Genomic DNA, 21121 nt, shown 5'->3' with positions numbered 1-21121 from the left:
AGCTACAGAGCTGATGCACAAAAATATAGCCTCCACTGTCCCTGCAAACAATTGGTGGTGTTGGACAGTGGAAATTGCTACAGCACAATCAGTTTCGGAGCTTAATCTTTCCTCCCTAACTATATCCCATCTTCAGATCAAGCTGTGGCAACCTCTCCCTACGCTACGATCGGCAGAAGTAAGAAGGCGGTCGGCATGCACACCCCTTTATAGCCCCTGTGACGCCGGAGAAAGCAAGCCAATCACTGTCATGCCCTTCTCTAAGATGGTGGGGACCGAGACCTGTTGTGAATTCTGTGGCCAAGCTCCCTCCTGTGGTCATGAGTGGTACTGCGGCATGGTTCTGTCTATAAGCTTCCTTTGGTGGATGAGAGTGGTACTGCGGCTTCTGAGTTTCCTTCCTCAGGTGATGAGGTTAGGTCGTTAGATGCTGCTCTATTTAACTCCACCCGGTGCTTTGATCCTGGCCTCCAGTCAATGTTCTAGTATTGGTCTTGCTTCCTCCTGGATCGTTCCTGTGGCCTCTCTATCCTGCATAAGCTAAGTTCTGCTTGTGTTATTTTTTGTTTGCTATATTTTCTGTCCAGCTTGCTATTTTGGTTTTTCTTGCTTGCTGGAAGCTCTGAGACGCAGAGGGAGCACCTCCGTACCGTTAGTTGGTGCGGAGGGTCTTTTTGCCCCTCTGTGTGGTTGTTTGTAGGTTTTTGTGTTGACCGCAAAGCTATCTTTCCTATCCTCGGTCTATTCAGTAAGTCGGGCCTCACTTTGCTAAATCTATTTCATCTCTGTGTTTGTATTTCATCTTTACTCACAGTCATTATATGTGGGGGGCTGCCTTTTCCTTTGGGGAATTTCTCTGAGGCAAGGTAGGCTTTTTTTTCTATCTTCAGGGCTAGTTAGTTTCTCAGGCTGTGCCGAGTTGCATAGGGAGCGTTAGGCGCAATCCACGGCTACCTCTAGTGTGGTGTGTTAGGATTAGGGATTGCGGTCAGCACAGTTCCCACGTCTCAGAGCTCGTCCTTTTGTTTTTGGTAATTGTCAGGTCACTTTGTGTGCTCAGTACCTCTATGTCCATTGTGGTTCTGAATTACCTGTTCATAACAGTACTGGAGGCCCAAAGTACTAATGCTTCTCAATAGAGGGAAAAGAGAAGTTCTGAGACCATTTTTTTTTTCTTTGCACTGTGTTCTGTCTCTCTATTCCCCTTTACATCAGGGTGGTTCAGAACACAGGTGTGGACATGGACATTCAAGGTCTGTTCTCTTTGATGGATAATCTTGCTATAAATGTACAGAATATTCAAGATTTAGTGGTTCAGAATCCTATGTTGGAACGTAAGATTCCTATTCCTGAGTTATTTTCTGGCGATAGAGCAAAGTTTTTGAATTTTAAAAATAATTGTAAACTATTTCTGGCTCTGAAACCCCGCTCCTCTGGTGATCCTGTTCAACAAGTTAAGATCATTATTTCTTTATTACGTGGCGACCCTCAAGACTGGGCATTATCCCTTGCGCCAGGAGATCCGGCATTATGTAATATTGATGCGTTTTTTCTGGCGCTCCGATTGCTGTACGACGAACCCAATTCAGTGGATCAGGTAGAGAAAAATTTGCTGGCTCTGTGTCAGGGTCAGGATGAGATAGAGATTTATTGTCAGAAGTTTAGAAAGTGGTCCGTGCTCACTCAATGGAATGAAAGTGCGCTGGCAGCTATTTTCAGAAACGGTCTCTCTGAAGCCCTTAAGGATGTCATGGTGGGATTTCCTATGCCTGCTGGTCTGAATGAGTCTATGTCTTTGGCCATTCAGATCGGTCGACGCTTGCGTGAGCGTAAAACTGTGTACCATTTGGCGGTATTATCTGAGCGTGGACCTGAGCCTATGCAGTGCGATAGGACTTTGACCAGAGCTGAAAGGCAAGAACACAGACGTCAGAATGGGCTGTGTTTCTACTGTGGTGATTCCACTCATGCTATCTCCGATTGTCCTAAGCGCACTAAGCGGTTCGCTAGGTCTGCCACCATTGGTACTGTACAGTCGAAATTTCTTTTGTCCGTTACTTTGATCTGCTCTTTGTCTTCCTATTCTGTCATGGCATTTGTGGATTCAGGCGCTGCCCTGAATTTGATGGACTTGGAGTATGCTAGGCGCTGTGGGTTTGTCTTGGAGCCCTTGCAGTGTCCTATTCCATTGAGAGGAATTGATGCTACGCCTTTGGCCAAGAATAAGCCTCAGTATTGGACCCAGCTGACCATGTGCATGGCTCCTGCGCACCAGGAGGATATTCGCTTTCTGGTGTTGCATAATCTACATGATGTGGTCGTGTTGGGGTTGCCATGGCTACAAGTCCATAACCCAGTATTAGATTGGAAATCAATGTCTGTATCCAGCTGGGGTTGTCAGGGGGTACTGTTGTGAATTCTGTGGCTGAGTTCACTTCTGTGGTCACAAGTGGTATTGCAGTCTCTGGGCTTCCTCCCTCAGGTGTTTTGGTGAGCTCGTTGGCTGCCTTGCTATTTAGCTCCACCTGAGTCTGTCTTCCTTGCTCCTTGTCAATGTTCCAGTGTTGGATCTGAGCTACTGCATCTTTCCTTGGGCCTGCTGCTCTGCTAGATAAGTGCTTCTAGTTTGTTTTCTGTTTTTTCTGTCCAGCTTGTTATTATCTTTTGCTGGAAGCTCTGAGAAGCAAAGGGGTGCACCGCCGTGCTGTTAGTTCGGCACGGTGGGTCTTTTTGCCCCTTTGCGTGGTTTTCGTTTTAGGGTTTTTTGTAGACTGCATAGTTCTCTTTGCTATCCTCGCTCTGTCTAGAATATCGGGCCTCACTTTGCTGAATCTATTTCATTCCTACGTTTGTCTTTTCATCTTGCTAACAGTCATTATATGTGGGGGCTGCCTATTCCTTTGGGGTATTTCTCTGAGGTAAGTCAGGCTTGTATTTCTATCTTCAGGCTAGTCAGCTCCTCAGGCAGTGCCGAGTTGCATAGGTAGTGGATAGGCGCAATCCACTGCTGCTTCCAGTTGTGTGAGGATAGATCAGGTACTGCAGTCTACAGAGATTCCACGTCTCAGAGCTCGTCCTATTGTTTTGGGTTATTGCCAGATCTCTGTATGTGCGCTGATTACTGCACGCTGTGTTGCCTGATTGCCAGCCATAACAGTACAAGGAGCCCTTCAATGATTTCCAATAGAGGGAAAAAAGAAATCCTGACATCATTTTTTTTTCTTAGCTCTGTCTTCAGTCTTTTTTTTCCCCTAGACATTAGAGTGCTTCAGGACACAGCTGTGGACATGGATATTCAGGCTCTGTGCTCCTCAATGGATAATCTCGTTGTAAATGTACAAAAGATTCAAGATACTATTGATCAGAAATCGATGCTAGAACCAAGAATTCCGATTCCTGATTTGTTTTTTGGTGACAGAACTAAGTTCCTGAGCTTCAGAAATAATTGTAAGCTATTTTTGGCCTTGAAACCTCATTCTTCTGGTAATCCTATTCAACAGGTTTTGATTATTATTTCTTTTTTGCGCGGCGACCCACAGGACTGGGCGTTTTCTCTTGCACCAGGAGATTCTGCATTGAGTAATGTTGATGCATTTTTCCAGGCGCTGGGATTGCTTTACGATGAGCCTAATTCAGTGGATCAAGCTGAGAAAAATCTGCTGGCTTTATGCCAGGGTCAGGATGATGTAGAAGTATATTGTCAGAAATTTAGAAAATGGTCAGTACTCACTCTGTGGAATGAATCTGCACTAGCGGCTTTGTTCAGAAAGGGTCTCTCTGAAGCTCTTAAGGATGTAATGGTGGGATTTCCTATGCCTGCTGGTTTGAATGAGTCTATGTCCTTGGCCATTCAGATCGGTCGTCGCTTGCGCGAGCGTAAATCTGTGCACCATCTGGCGGTATTGTCTGAGAGTAAACCTGAGCCTATGCAGTGCGACAGGACTATGACTAAAGTAGAACGGCACAAACACAGACGTCTGAACAGACTGTGTTTCTATTGTGGTGATTCTACTCATGCTATTTCTAATTGTCCTAAACGCACTAGGCGGTTCGATAGCTCTGCCGTTATTGGTACTGTACAGTCCAAATTCCTTTTGTCCATTACCTTAATGTGCTCTTTGTCATCATATTCTGTCATGGCGTTTGTGGATTCAGGCGCTGCCCTGAATCTGATGGATTTGGATTGTGCTATCGATTTGATTCCTGGTAGTAAATTCCCTAAGGGTCGTTTATTTAATTTGTCCGTACCTGAACACACCGCTATGCGCAGTTATGTGAAGGAGTCCCTGGAGAAGGGACATATTCGCCCATCGTCGTCACCATTGGGAGCAGGGTTCTTTTTTGTAGCCAAGAAGGATGGTTCGCTAAGACCGTGTATTGATTACCGCCTTCTTAATAAGATCACTGTTAAGTTTCAGTATCCCTTGCCATTGATATCTGACTTGTTTGCTCGGATTAAGGGGGCTAGTTGGTTTACTAAGATTGATCTTCGTGGTGCGTATAATCTGGTGAGAATCAGGCAGGGAGATGAATGGAAAACGGCATTTAATACGCCCGAGGGTCATTTTGAGTATCTGGTGATGCCGTTCGGACTTGCCAATGCTCCATCTGTTTTTCAGTCGTTTATGCATGACATTTTCCGTGAGTATCTGGATAAATTCTTGATTGTTTACTTGGATGACATTTTGATCTTCTCAGATGATTGGGAGTCTCATGTGAAGCAAGTCAGAATGGTTTTCCAGGTACTGCGTGCTAATTCCTTGTTCGTGAAGGGATCAAAGTGTCTCTTCGGTGTGCAGAAAGTTTCATTTTTGGGGTTCATCTTTTCCCCTTCTACTATCGAGATGGATCCGGTTAAGGTTCAGGCCATCCAGGATTGGACTCAGCCGACATCTCTAAAAAGTTTGCAGAAATTCCTGGGCTTTGCTAATTTTTATCGTCGCTTCATCTGTAATTTTTCTAGCATTGCCAGACCATTGACCGATTTGACCAAGAAGGGTGCTGATTTGGTTAATTGGTCTTCTGCTGCCGTGGAAGCTTTTCAGGAGTTGAAGCGTCGTTTTTGCTGTGCCCCTGTGTTGTGTCAACCTGATGTTTCTCTTCCGTTCCAGGTCGAGGTTGATGCTTCTGAGATTGGTGCAGGGGCGGTTTTGTCACAGAGAGGTTCTGGTTGCTCAGTGTTCAAACCATGTGCTTTCTTTTCCAGGAAATTTTCTGCTGCTGAGCGTAATTATGATGTGGGCAACCGAGAGTTGCTGGCCATGAAGTGGGCATTCGAGGAGTGGCGTCATTGGCTTGAGGGTGCTAAGCATCGCGTGGTGGTTTTGACTGATCATAAGAACCTTACTTATCTTGAGTCTGCCAAGCGCTTGAATCCTAGACAGGCCCGTTGGTCGTTGTTTTTTGCTCGTTTTGATTTTGTGATTTCATACCTTCCGGGCTCTAAAAATGTGAAGGCGGATGCTCTGTCTAGGAGTTTTGTGCCCGACTCTCCGGGGTTATCTGAGCCGGCGAGTATCCTCAAGGAAGGAGTCATTGTGTCTGCCATCTCCCCTGATTTGCGGAGAGTGTTGCAGAAATTTCAGGCTAATAAACCTGATCGTTGTCCGGCCGAGAAACTGTTCGTCCCTGATAGGTGGACTAGTAAAGTTATCTCTGAACTTCATTGTTCGGTGCTGGCCGGTCATCCAGGAATCTTTGGTACCAGGGAGTTGGTTGCTAGATCCTTCTGGTGGCCATCTCTGTCACGGGATGTGCGTGCTTTTGTGCAGTCCTGTGGAATTTGTGCTAGGGCTAAGCCCTGCTGTTCACGTGCCAGTGGGTTGCTTTTGCCCTTGCCGGTCCCGAAGAGGCCTTGGACACATATTTCGATGGATTTCATTTCTGACCTTCCCGTTTCTCAAAAGATGTCTGTCAATTGGGTGGTCTGTGATCGCTTTTCTAAAATGGTCCATCTGGTGCCCTTGGTTAAATTGCCTTCCTCCTCTGATTTGGTGCCTTTGTTCTTCCAGCATGTGGTTCGTTTACATGGCATTCCTGAGAATATTGTTTCTGACAGAGGTTCCCAGTTTGTCTCGAGGTTCTGGCGAGCCTTTTGTGGTAGGATGGGCATTGACCTATCTTTTTCCTCGGCCTTCCATCCTCAGACTAATGGCCAGACCGAACGAACCAATCAGACCTTGGAAACATATCTGAGATGTTTTGTTTCCGCTGACCAGGATGATTGGGTGTCATTTTTGCCGTTGGCTGAGTTCGCCCTTAATAATCGGGCCAGCTCGGCTACCTTGGTCTCTCCATTTTTCTGCAATTCTGGGTTCCATCCTCGTTTCTCTTCAGGACAGGTTGAGTCTTCGGACTGTCCTGGTGTGGATAATGTGGTGGACAGGTTGCAGCAGATCTGGACTCAGGTAGTGGACAATTTGACCTTGTCCCAGGAGAAGGCTCAGCTTTTCGCTAATCGCAGACGCCGTGTGGGACCCCGACTTCGTGTTGGGGATCTGGTTTGGTTATCTTCTCGTCATATACCTATGAAGGTTTCCTCTCCTAAATTTAAACCTCGTTTTATTGGTCCGTATAGGATTTCTGAGATTCTCAATCCGGTGTCTTTTCGTCTGACCCTCCCAGACTCCTTTTCCATACATAATGTATTCCATAGGTCGTTGTTGAGGAGATACGTGGCACCTATGGTTCCATCTGTGGAGCCTCCTGCCCCTGTTTTGGTGGAGGGGGAATTGGAGTATATTGTGGAGAAGATTTTGGATTCTCGTGTCTCTAGACGGAAACTCCAGTATCTGGTCAAATGGAAGGGTTATGCTCAGGAAGATAATTCCTGGGTTTTTGCCTCTGATGTCCATGCCCCAGATCTTGTTCGTGCCTTTCATGTGGCTCATCCTGGTCGGCCTGGGGGTTCTGGTGAGGGTTCGGTGACCCCTCCTCAAGGGGGGGGTACTGTTGTGAATTCTGTGGCTGAGTTCACTTCTGTGGTCACAAGTGGTATTGCAGTCTCTGGGCTTCCTCCCTCAGGTGTTTTGGTGAGCTCGTTGGCTGCCTTGCTATTTAGCTCCACCTGAGTCTGTCTTCCTTGCTCCTTGTCAATGTTCCAGTGTTGGATCTGAGCTACTGCATCTTTCCTTGGGCCTGCTGCTCTGCTAGATAAGTGCTTCTAGTTTGTTTTCTGTTTTTTCTGTCCAGCTTGTTATTATCTTTTGCTGGAAGCTCTGAGAAGCAAAGGGGTGCACCGCCGTGCTGTTAGTTCGGCACGGTGGGTCTTTTTGCCCCTTTGCGTGGTTTTCGTTTTAGGGTTTTTTGTAGACTGCATAGTTCTCTTTGCTATCCTCGCTCTGTCTAGAATATCGGGCCTCACTTTGCTGAATCTATTTCATTCCTACGTTTGTCTTTTCATCTTGCTAACAGTCATTATATGTGGGGGCTGCCTATTCCTTTGGGGTATTTCTCTGAGGTAAGTCAGGCTTGTATTTCTATCTTCAGGCTAGTCAGCTCCTCAGGCAGTGCCGAGTTGCATAGGTAGTGGATAGGCGCAATCCACTGCTGCTTCCAGTTGTGTGAGGATAGATCAGGTACTGCAGTCTACAGAGATTCCACGTCTCAGAGCTCGTCCTATTGTTTTGGGTTATTGCCAGATCTCTGTATGTGCGCTGATTACTGCACGCTGTGTTGCCTGATTGCCAGCCATAACAGGGTACATGGTGATGTTCCATTTCTGTCTATCTCATCATCCACCCCTTCTGAGGTCCCAGAGTTCTTGTCTGATTACCGGGATGTATTCGATGAGCCCAAGTCCAATGCCCTACCTCCGCATAGGGATTGTGATTGTGCTATCGATTTGATTCCTGGTAGTAAGTTTCCTAAGGGTCGACTGTTTAATTTATCTGTACCTGAGCACGATGCTATGTGGAGTTATGTGAAGGAGTCTTTGGAGAAGGGTCATATTCGCCCGTCATCGTCGCCATTGGGAGCGGGTTTCTTTTTTGTGGCCAAGAAGGATGGTTCGCTGAGACCTAGTATTGATTACCACCTTCTAAATAAAATTACGGTCAAATTTCAGTACCCCTTGCCGCTGCTGTCTGATTTGTTTTCTCGGATTAAGGGGGCTAGTTGGTTCACCAAGATAGATCTTCGTGGTGCGTATAATCTTGTGCGTATCAAACGGGGCGATGAATGGAAAACAGCATGTAATACGCCCGAAGGCCATTTTGAGTACCTGGTTATGCCATTCGGGCTTTCTAATGCTCCATCAGTGTTTCAGTCCTTTATGCATGACCTCTTCCGAGAGTACCTGGATAAATTCCTGATTGTATACTTGGATGATATTTTGGTCTTCTCGGATGATTGGGAGTCTCATGTGAAGCAGGTCAGAATGGTGTTCCAGGTCCTGCGTGCTAATTCTTTGTTTGTGAAGGGGTCAAAGTGTCTCTTTGGTGTTCAGATGATTTCATTTTTGGGGTTCATTTTTTCTCCTTCTACTATCGAGATGGACCCTGTTAAAGTTAAGGCCATTTATGATTGGACTCAGCCAACATCTCTGAAGAGTCTGCAGAAGTTCCTGGGCTTTGCTAATTTTTATCGTCGCTTCATCGCTAATTTTTCTAGCATTGCTAAACCGTTGACTGATTTAACCAAGAAGGGTGCTGATGTGGTCAATTGGTCTTCTGCTGCTGTGGAAGCTTTTCAGGAGTTGAAGCGACGTTTTTCTTCTGCCCCTGTGTTGTGCCAACCAGATGTTTCGCTTCCGTTCCAGGTCGAGGTTGATGCTTCCGAAATTGGAGCAGGGGCTGTTTTGTCGCAGAGAGGTTCTGATTGCTCGGTGATGAAACCATGCGCCTTCTTTTCCAGGAAATTTTTGCCTGCTGAGCGAAATTATGATGTTGGCAATCGAGAGTTTCTAGCCATGAAGTGGGCATTCGAGGAGTGGTGTCATTGGCTTGAAGGAGCTAAGCATCGCGTGGTGGTCTTGACTGATCACAAAAACTTGACTTATCTTGAGTCTGCCAAACGGTTGAATCCTAGACAGGCTCGTTGGTCGCTGTTTTTCTCCCGTTTTGACTTTGTGGTTTCGTACCTTCCGGGCTCTAAAAATGTGAAGGCGGATGCCCTGTCTAGGAGTTTTGTGCCCGATTCTCCGGGTTTGTCTGAGCCGGCGGGTATTCTCAAAGAGGGGGTAATTTTGTCTGCCATCTCCCCTGATTTGCGGCGGGTGCTGCAAAAATTTCAGGCTAATAGACCTGACCGTTTCCCAGCGGAGAAACTGTTTGTCCCTGATAGGTGGACGAATAAAGTTATCTCTGAGGTTCATTGTTCGGTGTTGGCTGGTCATCCTGGAATCTTTGGTACCAGAGAGTTGGTGGCTAGATCCTTTTGGTGACCGTCTCTGTCGCGGGATGTGCGTTCTTTTGTGCAGTCCTGTGGGATTTGTGCTCGGGCTAAGCCCTACTGTTCTCGTGCAAGTGGGTTGCTTTTGCCCTTGCCGGTCCCGAAGAGGCCTTGGACGCATATCTCTATGGATTTTATTTCGGATCTCCCCGTCTCTCAAAGAATGTCGGTCATTTGGGTGGTTTGTGATCGCTTCTCTAAGATGGTCCATTTGGTGCCCTTGTCTAAATTGCCTTCCTCCTCTGATTTGGTGCCATTGTTCTTCCAGCATGTGGTTCGTTTGCATGGCATTCCAGAGAACATCGTTTCTGACAAAGGTTCCCAGTTTGTTTCGAGGTTTTGGCGAGCCTTTTGTGCTAGGATGGGCATTGATTTGTCTTTTTCCTCGGCTTTCCATCCTCAGACAAATGGCCAGACTGAACGAACCAATCAGACCTTGGAAACATATCTGAGATGTTTTGTTTCTGCTGATCAGGATGATTGGGTGTCCTTTTTGCCTTTGGCTGAGTTCGCCCTTAATAATCGGGCCAGCTCTGCTACTTTGGTTTCACCGTTTTTCTGCAATTCTGGGTTCCACCCTCGTTTCTCTTCAGGGCAGGTTGAGTCTTCGGACTATCCTGGTGTGGATACTGTGGTGGATAGGTTGCAGCAGATTTGGAGTCATGTAGTGGACAATCTGACTTTGTCCCAGGAGAAGGCTCAATGTTTCGCTAACCGCAGGCGCTGTGTGGGTCCCCGACTTCGTGTTGGGGATTTGGTTTGGTTGTCATCTCGTTATATTCCTATGAAGGTTTCCTCTCCTAAATTTAAGCCTCGTTTCATTGGTCCATATAGGATTTCTGAGGTTCTTAATCCTGTGTCTTTTTGTTTGACTCTTCCGGCCTCTTTTTCCATCCATAACGTGTTCCATAGGTCATTGTTGTGGAGATACGTGGCACCTGTGGTTCCATCTATTGATCCTCCTGCTCCGGTTTTGGTTGAAGGGGAATTGGAGTATATTGTGGAGAAGATTTTGGATTCTCGTGTTTCGAGACGGAAACTCCAGTATCTGGTTAAGTGGAAAGGTTATGGTCAGGAAGACAATTCCTGGGTCTTTGCCTCTGATGTCCATGCTGCCGATCTGGTTCGTGCCTTTCATGTGGCTCATCCTGGTTGGCCTGGGGGCTCTGGTGAGGGTGCGGTGACCCCTCCTCAAAAGGGGGGTACTGTTGTGAATTCTGTGGCCAAGCTCCCTCCTGTGGTCATGAGTGGTACTGCGGCTGGTTCTGTCTATAAGCTTCCTTTGGTGGATGAGAGTGGTACTGCAGCTTCTGAGTTTCCTTCCTCAGGTGATGAGGTTAGGTCGTTAGGTGCTGCTCTATTTAACTCCACCTGGTGCTTTGATCCTGGCCTCCAGTCAATGTTCTAGTATTGGTCTTGCTTCCTCCTGGATCGTTCCTGTGGCCTCTCTATCCTGCATAAGCTAAGTTCTGCTTGTGTTATTTTTTGTTTGCTATATTTTCTGTCCAGCTTGCTATTTTGGTTTTTCTTGCTTGCTGGAAGCTCTGAGACGCAGAGGGGCACCTCCGTACCGTTAGTCGGTGCGGAGGGTCTTTTTGCCCCTCTGCGTGGTTGTTTGTAGGTTTTTGTGTTGACCGCAAAGCTATCTTTCCTATCCTCGGTCTATTCAGTAAGTCGGGCCTCACTTTGCTAAATCTATTTCATCTCTGTGTTTGTATTTAATCTTTACTCACAGTCATTATATGTGGGGGGCTGCCTTTTCCTTTGGGGAATTTCTCTGAGGCAAGGTAGGCTTTTTTTTCTATCTTCAGGGCTAGTTAGTTTCTCAGGCTGTGCCGAGTTGCTTAGGGAGCGTTAGGCGCAATCCACGGCTACCTCTAGTGTGGTGTGTTAGGATTAGGGATTGCGGTCAGCAGAGTTTCCACGTCTCAGAGCTCGTCCTTTGTTTTTGGTAATTGTCAGGTCACTTTGTGTGCTCAGTACCTCTATGTCCATTGTGGTTCTGAATTACCTGTTCATAACAGAGACCTATGTCATCACACCACTCCTTCATTGGCTGAAAAATGGCACTGAACGCGTCATACGAAACGCGACTTTGGCGCGAAGATCGCTGACCTCATGGCCAATCCCACACTAGGATCGGGTCGGGTTTCATGAAACCCGACTTTGCCGAAAGTCGGCGATTTTTGAATTTGTCCGATCCATTTCGCTCAACCCTACTCCCAAGATAGTTTTCCACTGAGTATGTATGGTGGCATTTTTGCTGCTGGTACAAATTAATCCCATTTAGTGTTCATTTATTATATTTCTGCTTGCAACTTTCATTATTTAATATTTGTATACTGTATATTTAGCATTGAATAACAAAGCATATTATATTAACATTAGCCGTCGGTCAGCTGCTGCTCCATAATGTTCTGACACTTTACAATAAAATTGTGTGCCAGTCCATATGTGTTGTGCAATGTATGCTGCAGAATATTCACTTGCAGACCAGAAACCTTCGCTGTCTTGGGTGATGCTTCTCTGGCTCATGTGGCACCCCTAGGGGTATTTGCCACAAAAATAGTTACTGACAGTAAATACAAATACTAAAATAGCAAGACTGCACTACCACCTCCGGCCAGAAGGGGGAGCTCCAGAGACTCCCCTTGATCTATTCTGGTCTGAGAGAAGAACTGGCAGTTGGGCTAAGGAGTTGAAAGTGAGAGGTCATACAGCTGAATTTCTAACAGCCCTATGACAGTTTCCAGGCCCAAATCACCGGCCTGAGGAGAAAAGGGACAGAGAAAAAGGACATTGTGAGAACCGGGTAGCATTAATCAGTACCCAGAACAGGCGCAAAGACGGATACCGGATCCATGGCTGTATTCATTATATATAATACAGCAACCGGAAAAACGTGAGGTGATATCAGCTTCACTAGGGCCGGACGCAGCAACAGACACAGAGTTCAGCGGTACTCCTGGAGGGGGTAAGCCGATAAAAGGACTCGGGTTGCCCGTCGAACCAGGACCCGGAGGGGACAGATTGGGCCGGCAGCCAGTTCACATACAGCAGCAGGGCCACACAGAAATTGCGTACAATAAGAGGCGAAGACCCCGGCAGGGTCAAAGTAACTCAGAGTTCCCATACAGACTCCGGTGACAGGACTGGTTGTAAATCCCTTTATGTTGAAGTAAACTGGTTAAACGTTTCAGTGCCTCAGACTTTCATTTGGACAATAGCTATCTATCCAGGATCAGGATCATCACCGCTGGGAGAACCTGCTGCTGATCAAGTAAGTGCCTGTTCCCTCATGATACCCCTTACACTGTGCATTGCCTGAGGCCACAGCACCGGGTCAAGCCACCCGTGACATCTCCCTCAAGAGACAGACCCCATTGGTCCGGTGCTGGGTACCCCGGTCTCCTGGGCGTCACAATTGGTGTTACGAACAGGATTCAGCCAGCCCGTATACCGGGTATTGTGTGCCGTGATTGGAGCCCAAAACTGTGAAAACTTGGATGAAAAATCTTGAAAATTTACTTTATTAAAGAAAATTCCATTTCCCATTAAAAACTATTGAAAGTGACTTTTCCCCATTGGTTATAATGGAGTAAAGATGGCCGCCATCACGTCATAACCGTTAGGCACGAGACTGTTAATTGAGCTACACCATTACCTGAGCCCCAGTCTGACTGAAAAACTTCAGAATCCGCAATTACAGAGCGCGTGGCGGGCGGGAGCAGCAGGGGGCGTGTCATTGTGGGCGGCACCAAGCTGAGCGCTCTGACGTCAGAGCAAGGGGAAAACCAATCCTGCTGCACAGCGGAACGAATCTACACTATCCCGACGAAAGCGGAGGACCGGAAGGGTCCGGATTAACTAAGGGGGCACAGTATGTCGCAGCACGGAGACGCCGCAGCACCCGGCAACGCTAATGCAGCTGAAAGACAGAGTGTCGATAGAGAGTCCGGTAGCGCAGCGGTGCAAGGAGTGGTGCCCATCATGCCGGTGCTGATGCCATATACCCCGGGTGGCCCGTGGCTTCCAATGTATGAAGGTGAGCCTAATACCCTTGACGATTTCAGAGAAAAGATGCTGGCCCATTTTGACATGTTCCCCGTGGGTGAAGTTCAGCGTGTTAGTCTCCTGATGATGCAGTTAAGTGGCCATGCTAAGCGAGAAGTCACAACATGGGCAGCTGATCTAAAAGGCACTGTTGAACGCATATTTGCTGGATTAAAAGCTACATTTGAAACCACTGCCGGCAGCAAAGCTAAAGTACGATTCTTTAATTGCAAACAAAAAGCTAATGAGGGCGTGAGAGACTTTGCCTTAAACCTGCAGGAAGCCCTTAAATCACTTACACTGGCTGAACCCATTTTTAACACCGGAGCGGATAAACTGCTAAGAGATCAATTTATTGAGGGTCTCTACACCCCTTCTCACCGGGGGCATGTGAGTATGCTTGTTTTTAAGAACCCTGAATTGACATTTGCCCAATTAAAGGAGAGCGCTATACGTCTCCAGCTGGCATAGGCACCTCGGGATCAGGATCCTGCGCAACCCATGGCAGAGGCACCTCAACAACAGGGAGTGCAAGTGACATCAGCTATGTCCGGGGCCATTGCTAAGCCCCTGGGGCCCAGTACTAATGAGGCTCTTCAACAAAAGCTTGACTCTTTAACTGATGTTGTTGCTTCAATGACTAAAACCATGCAAGAGATGAGAGGACCCAAGATGGAGTTGGCAAACCGTAGAGAGGATGTTCCATGGATGAGACCCCGGAAATACCCGACATGGAGAGGACGACCCCGCGACCGCTACCAACCGGATGGAGAGCCCATTTGCCGCCGTTGCCAGCAGCCAGGCCACTTTGCACGAGATTGTGATTTAAATGGGAATCCCCTGGGAATGCGGGCCGCTTCACAGGAATGAACTTTCAAGGCCCAACACCCTGGCACGACAGGTACATCGGAGGACGACCCATTATCCCTATCGTGCTGGACGGAATTCCCCTCAACGCTTTGCTGGACACAGGTTCCCAGATTTCATCTATACCGTATATCCTTTATAAGAGGTACTGGGCTGATGCAGATATTGATAAAGGGCCCTCTGATGTTGAACTAGATATATGGGCCAGTAATGGTAAGTTGGTACCGAAACTAGGATTCAGGGATATGACCATAAAGATTGGTAAAGTAGAACTGAAGAAACAGGGTATAATTGTTGTTGATGTTGACCGGCGGAACTGTGAACCAACTGTATTGATAGGAATGAATGTGTTAGAGAACTGCTTTTCCGAAGTTATTTCTGTCTTACAGCAAATTGCTGAAACTGCCCAATCCTGCCAGCAGAGAGTTCTCCAAAGGGAAATAAAAGTATTGATGTTAAGGCAACAGGTAGAAGTTGCAGGTGGAGAAATCGGCAGTGTGAGGGTAAGTTATCCAACATCTATTGTAATCCCACCAAAAACAGAAATGCTGGTATGGTGTAGAGCAGCCATTGGTACTAAGGGACGAGATTATCAAGCCTTAATAGAACCAATGTACACCGACAGCAGGCCCACTATACTCACAGCACGAGGGGTAGTCGAGGTACACCGGGGACGAGTGCCGGTACGACTTTTGAACTGTGGAGAGGAAGAGGTCACTTTGCCAAGGTATGCTACAGTGGCAAAGCTATATACTGTTGACAACAATGCCATCACAACCATTGAGCCCTTAGAACCAACCTGTCAGGTGGAAGTCAACGGCTCAGATGGAGAATTGGAGGATTGGTGCCAACAGCTACACGTGGGCATAAATTCAACACCTACTCATCAAAAACAAGGGGTGTATAGGCTAGTGACGGAATATGAACAAGTCTTCAGTAAACACCCATTGGACTTCGGACGGATAGAAGGGGTAGAACATACAATCCCCACCGGTGACCATCCCCCAATAAAAGAAAGATATAGACCCATACCGCCCGCTCACTATCAATGTGCAAAAGATATGCTGAGGGAGATGAAACAGGCCAGGGTAATAAGAGACAGCTGTAGCCCCTGGGCGGCCCCTCTAGTGATTGTCAAAAAAAAGGACGGAACCATGAGAATGTGCGTAGACTACCGGCGGATTAATAACATCACCCATAAAGACGCCTACCCCTTGCCTAGGATAGAAGAGTCCTTGACTGCTTTGAAATCTGCTAATTATTTTTCCACCTTAGACTTAACAAGCGGGTATTGGCAAGTCCCTGTGGCTGAGAGAGATAAGGAAAAGACGGCATTCACCACACCAATGGGTCTATGTGAATTTAATCGCATGCCATTCGGACTCTGCAACGCATCCGGTACCTTCCAGCGGTTGATGGAATGCTGCCTCGGACACAAGAACTTCGAGACCGTCCTCCTGTACCTAGATGATGTGATCGTCTACTCAAAGACTTACGAACAACACTTAAAAGACCTGGCAGATGTGTTCGAAGCCTTATCCAGGTATGGCATGAAAATCAAGCCATCCAAATGTCACCTTCTCAAGCCAAAGGTACAGTACCTGGGACACATCGTGAGTTCGGAGGGAGTAGCACCGGATCCCGAGAAAATAAGCGCCATAAGGGATTGGCCAAGACCTACCAACGCAAAAGAAGTGAGGCAATTCCTGGGATTGGTGGGTTACTATCGCAGATTTATAAAAGGATTTACCAAGTTGGCAGCACCCTTGCAAGACGCCTTGGTAGGGCAGAAGAAGAAACCTTCAAACCGAAACCCTCCTTTTCAGTGGAACGACGAAAGGGAAGACTCCTTTGAACAACTAAAGAAGGCACTAACCGGAGAAGAGGTTCTGGCATACCCAGATTACCATCAACCTTTCATCCTCTACACCGATGCCAGTAATGTGGGACTAGGAGCGGTGTTGTCACAAAAGCAAGAAGGTCGGGAGAAAGTCATCGCCTTTGCAAGTAGAAAGCTCCGGCCAACTGAAAGAAATTCAGAAAATTACAGCTCCTTCAAATTGGAACTACTGGCAGTAGTTTGGGCTGTGACTGAACGTTTCAAACACTATCTGGCCGCTGCAGAATTTATTGTCTATACTGACAACAATCCGTTGACCCATCTGGACACAGCCAAATTAGGTGCGTTAGAACAGCGATGGATAGCCCGGTTATCTAATTACAACTTCATAATCAAGTATCGAGCAGGTCGCAAGAATGGAAATGCCGATGCCCTATCCCGGATGCCACACTTGAGAGATGTAGAAGAAGAAACGGGGGAGCTTGAAGAAATTGAACTACCAGCCTTCCATCATCCCAAGGCAAAACATCATCAGTCAAGTACCTATCAGAAACAACAAGAGGTGAATTTTAATCCGTTAGCACACCATAGATGGGCTGACACCCAAGACAGCAATCCGGCTGTGAAGTTGGTGAAGGAACTGTTAACTGAGCAAAGTGCATATCCCGATGAGGATGCCCCAGAAGAGACGCATCAACTCTGGAAAGAGAGAGGCAAAATGTTCCTGTATCAAGGGAAGCTCTGTAGAAGGTACACCAATCCGAAAACACATGAATTGGTTTGGCAGATTATCGTGCCTAAACAAGATGTGAAGATGGTCCTCGAAGCTTACCATAATGGTGCTGGTCACTTCGGTTGGAAAAAGTTAGAAGTACTTCTAATAGAAAGATTTTATTGGGTCGGGATGAGAAAATCAATCGAACAGTGGTGCAGAAATTGTGGCCCGTGCAACCTCAGAAGAAACGATCAAAAGAACCAAAGAGCACCACTGCAGCCCATAATCACCAAACAACCACTTGAACTTGTAGCCATGGACCACGTAAAGTTGACACCAAGCCGGTCCGGCTATGTCTATGCCTTGACCATCGTGGACCATTATTCACGCTTCTTGGTAGTAGTACCCGTAAAAGATCTGACAGCAAAAACAGCAGTCAAAGCGTTCCAAACGTACTTTTGTAGACCCCATGGATATCCGGAACAGGTTCTCACCGACCAAGGTACAGCCTTTGAATCAGAGATCTTCAGAGAATTCTGTAATATGTATGGTTGCAAAAAGATCCGGACGACGGCCTATCATCCACAAACAAACGGCTTATGCGAGAAGATGAACCATATTGTAATAGACCTACTAAAGACTTTACCTGAGACAGAAAGGAATCAATGGCCAGAGAAATTGCCTGACTTGGTGGATCTGTATAATCATGTCCCGGTGAGCTCCACCAACTGCACCCCAGCTTACCTTATGCGTGCAAGACCCGGCCAATTACCAATCGATCTAGAAATGGGAATTCTGAAACCAGACGCAGAAGTTCAAGACTCCAATTGGGATATCATACGGCAAAAGCAGTATCGCCAAGTGCAAGAGAGTGTGGAAAGAAGCCTTCAGCAAACTAGAGAAAGACAAGAGCGAACTTTCAACCAGAATGCTCTAGCGACCCCATTAAGACCGGGTGATCAAGTGCTCAAGAGAAACCGTCGAACCAATAAACTAGACAATCAGTGGGAAGCCGTACCCTACACAGTTTTACCAACAAGAATGGATAATCCTAAAATGTGTCTCATTAGCAAAAACGGAGGCTTAACATCTGTACTAGTGTCAAGACTCAAGAGACAATCTTAAATTATGTCCGGAAGCATTGAAAGAGCCAGAAGTTGTCCAGCCAGAACCAGAAGTTATTCAACCCATGCAGGTCCAACCAGTAAAGGAAAAAGAAGAGGAAATGTATCACACCTGTATAGGAGACTTTCCCAAAACCCTACTAACATACCATGGTGCAGTAGTGGTTCCCATGGTGGCCTTTTACCCAACACCGAACCCAATACGAGAAGTCCCAAGACAGGAAGAGGCTGACCCCGTACTACAGGAGGTTCCAGGCCAGGAAGAACAGATTCCTGATCAGAGTAATCCCATTCACGGTGGACTTGCCAACTCCATAGTCGTGGAATTATCTTTAGCAGAGCGGGCAGATACTACATCCGCAGTAGACAGTAGTACACCACATGAAGAGATACCGCTATTACGTAGATCACAGCGTAGTACCCAGGGTCAATTACCGGCCAGGTATGCAGATTACCAATTATAAAACTATAGTCATTGTTATCATTCTGCAACGTTTAAGCCCAGTACCTACAGAGACTTGTCTGTATGAACTTCTTGCATATTCTTGAACTTGTTATCAGCCCGGAGGCACTAAATCAAAGCTCCGTAAAGACTGCTTTTTGAACTTTGCTTTTTGCTCTTTTTGAACTTTCTTTAGACTTTATATTGACAACTTCGTTGGAAAAATGGAACTAAATTCCTGGACACAAAGTACAGTGCCCTTCCTAGTACCTTCAAGGATAGGACTGTATTAATGGACGCTATTTGAAGTGACTTTTTACAGAACTCTATTTTTGTTTCCTTGAGTGGTTTTTGTAACTTTTCATTTTTAAGACTCTGTACATATTAATTGTTATTTCAAAATATTATCGTCCCACAGTCCCGGAGTACTGTTCTTAACTAAGGGGGAATGTGGCACCCCTAGGGGTATTTGCCACAAAAATAGTTACTGACAGTAAATACAAATACTAAAATAGCAAGACTGCACTACCACCTCCGGCCAGAAGGGGGAGCTCCAGAGACTCCCCTTGATCTATTCTGGTCTGAGAGAAGAACTGGCAGTTGGGCTAAGGAGTTGAAAGTGAGAGGTCATACAGCTGAATTTCTAACAGCCCTATGACAGTTTCCAGGCCCAAATCACCAGCCTGAGGAGAAAAGGGACAGAGAAAAAGGACATTGTGAGAACCAGGTAGCATTAATCACTACCCAGAACAGGCGCAAAGACGGATACCGGATCCGTGGCTGTATTCATTATATATAATACAGCAACCGGAAAAACGTGAGGTGATATCAGCTTCACTAGGGCCGGACGCAGCAACAGACACAGAGTTCAGCGGTACTCCTGGAGGGGGTAAGCCGATAAAAGGACTCGGGTTGCCCGTCGAACCAGGACCCGGAGGGGACAGATTGGGCCGGCAGCCAGTTCACATACAGCAGCAGGGCCACACAGAAATTGCGTACAATAAGAGGCGAAGACCCCGGCAGGGTCAAAGTAACTCAGAGTTCCCATACAGACTCCGGTGACAGGACTGGTTGTAAATCCCTTTATGTTGAAGTAAACTGGTTAAACGTTTCAGTGCCTCAGACTTTCATTTGGACAATAGCTATCTATCCAGGATCAGGATCATCACCGCTGGGAGAACCTGCTGCTGATCAAGTAAGTGCCTGTTCCCTCATGATACCCCTTACACTGTGCATTGCCTGAGGCCACAGCACCGGGTCAAGCCACCCGTGACATCTCCCTCAAGAGACAGACCCCATTGGTCTGGTGCTGGGTACCCCGGTCTCCTGGGCGTCACAATCACCTGGCCCGCTGCAATGAGTGTGGTGTCTTTTTCTTCCAACATACTCATTAAGGGCGGGCACTGCTCACTGCAGGTTGAATTCTTCACACAAGGTACCTCCCCGGCCAGATGGGCTTTTGCACCTTTTTGCTCTCAACATGCCCCAAAAAAGGCAGAGCCTCCTCTGCTTTTCACCACTTGTCCACCATCTTTGCCTTGCTGAGGTCGCCATCTTAGATTTCTCAGAAATTTTCCCCATATCCTTCTCATTTCCTTGATACATGATTTCATCCTGCTGACTACACCAAGTGGTAAGATGCCCAGTACGGTAGCCGTGGGCGAGCTGCTGCTCCATATCTCCTTGGCACATTGCAAGAAAATTGTGTCTCAGTCCATATCTGTCTCAGTCTATAATTGTTATTCTGTGCTCAACTTTACTGGACAGTTCAAGTACATCAGTCTTAGCATGCAGTATCAAGCACAAAACCCTTTGCCACTTGCTTCATTCACACAGTACATTTCCATAATTTTCTGATGTTCAACTTGGACTATGCCTACTTTAACAGACCCTGTTAGCCCTAGTGATTCCCCATGCAGCACAGCAGTATTCCCAAGATCCGCTACAATTTCCTCATGCAGTTTTATGTCTGTCTTTCTCTATACAGAAGGGGTTAAGGTACTCTCAATAGCACCCGTATCAAGCCACAGGCTCCAGATGTTGCAGGAATATCTGCAGGGAGTTTTGTTGGACTTCATACCGCAAGAATGTTTTGTACAGACATTGTTTCCAGTCCACTGCACCTTGAACTTTACCTTGTCTCCAAGGAACTCTTTAACTAATTACCTAAACCAGAAAATGGTTCCCTTTTTACCTGCCCTAGACCCTCTCAAATTGGGCTAGTCTCAACATTTAACTTTATCTTGCCATAATGTATTTACAGCCACTATCTACTAACCTAAGCACTAACTTACATGCTATTATCCTGTTCTTACCATATACTTTCTCTACATCTGATCTGAGTGTATGTTATTCACAGTAGGCATTACCTTTACAGTTTAAACAAAAAACAAAAGAAGTAAAAATAACCTACCAAGTATATACAGTGCCTACAAGTAGTATTCAACCCCCTGCAGATTTAGCAGGTTTACACATTTGGAATTAACTTGGCATTGTGACATTTGGACTGTAGATCAGCCTGGAAGTGTGAAATACACTGCAGCAAAAAAGAATGTTATTTCTTTTTTTTTTTTTTTTTTTTAATTCTGAAAAGTCTTTTCAGAGGGTCATTTATTATTCAACCCCTCAACCCACCAGAATTCTGTTTGGTTCCCCTAAAGTATTAAGAAGTAGTTCAGGCACAAAGAACA

Source organism: Ranitomeya imitator, chromosome 3 (genome assembly GCF_032444005.1).
Source record: "Ranitomeya imitator isolate aRanImi1 chromosome 3, aRanImi1.pri, whole genome shotgun sequence".
Lineage (NCBI taxonomy): Eukaryota > Metazoa > Chordata > Amphibia > Anura > Dendrobatidae > Ranitomeya > Ranitomeya imitator.
Note: the sequence above shows the minus strand (reverse complement) of the source record.